A 1,338-nucleotide genomic window follows, 5' to 3' on the forward strand; every position below is an offset into this window, starting at 1 on the left:
TCCTATCGGATTTCAGGGTTAGTCTATAACCCTAAGATGGCTGGCTCAGGTCAAGATTTTTTAAAAGATGAAGTGAAAGGGATGACCAGTTTACAAAGAGCAAAAAAAAATATTTATGCATATGTGATCAAAATAGGCAAGTATTCTAGATAATAGTCATTAGAGAGTGAAGTATTATCTACAATCAAAGTAAAAGATACTGTCATCTAACATAAAACTATTTGTTTTTCAAAATACATTTTATTCATTATGCTACTACAATTGTCCCAACTTTTCCCCTTTGCCCCACCTCACCTGATACCCTCCATTCCCTCTGGAAATTCCCACCTTAATTCACGTCCATGGGGCATGCATATAAATTTTTTAACGTCTCCATTTCTTTTTTAAATATATTTTGTTGATTATGCTATTCCAGTTGTTCCATTCGCCCTCATTCCCCTCTGCCCCACACACACCTTCCCACCCACATTACCCCCTTTAGTTCATGTCCATAGGTCATACATATAAGTTCTCTGGCTTCTACATTCCCTATACTATTTTTAACCTCCCCCTGTCTACTTTCCACCTACTATCTATGCTACTTATTCTCTGTACCTTTTCTCCCTCTCTCCCCCTCCCATTCTCCCCTTATAACCCTCCATGTGATCTTCATTTCTGTGATTCTCTTCCTGTTCTAGTTGTTTGCTTAGTTTTGGCTTTTTTTTTTAGGTTCGGTTGTTAAGAGCTGTGAGTTTTTTGTCACTTTAGTGTTCATATTTTTATCTTCTTTTTCTTAGAAAACTCCCTTTAACATTTCATTTAGTAAGGGCTTGGTGATGATGATTTCCTTTAACTTGGCCTTGTCTGGGAAGCACTTTACCTGCCTTTCCATTATAAATGATAACTTTGCTGGATAGAGTATTCTTGGATGGAGGTCCTTCCCTTACATGACTTGGAATACTTCTTTCCAGCCCTTCTTTCCCATAAGGTCTCTTTTGAGAAATCAGCTGATAGTCTTATAAAAACTCCTTTGTAGATAACTATCTCCTTTTCTCTTGCTGCTTTTAAGATTTTGTCCTTAGCTTTAATCTTGGTTAATGTAATTATGATGTGCTGTGGTGTGTACTTCCCTAGGTCCAACTTCTTTGGGACTCTCTGAGCTTACTGGACTTCCTAGTAGTCTTTTTCCTTTGCCAGATTAGGGAAATTCTCCTTCATTATGTTTTCAAATAAATTTTCAATTTCTTGCTCTTCCTCTGCTCCTTCTGGCACCCCTATGATTCACATGTTGGAACATTTAAAGTTATCCCAGAGGTTCTTAAGCCTCTACTCATTTTCTTCAAATTCTTATTTCTTCAT

The sequence above is a fragment of the Phyllostomus discolor genome, chromosome 11 (assembly GCF_004126475.2).
Source record: "Phyllostomus discolor isolate MPI-MPIP mPhyDis1 chromosome 11, mPhyDis1.pri.v3, whole genome shotgun sequence".
Lineage (NCBI taxonomy): Eukaryota > Metazoa > Chordata > Mammalia > Chiroptera > Phyllostomidae > Phyllostomus > Phyllostomus discolor.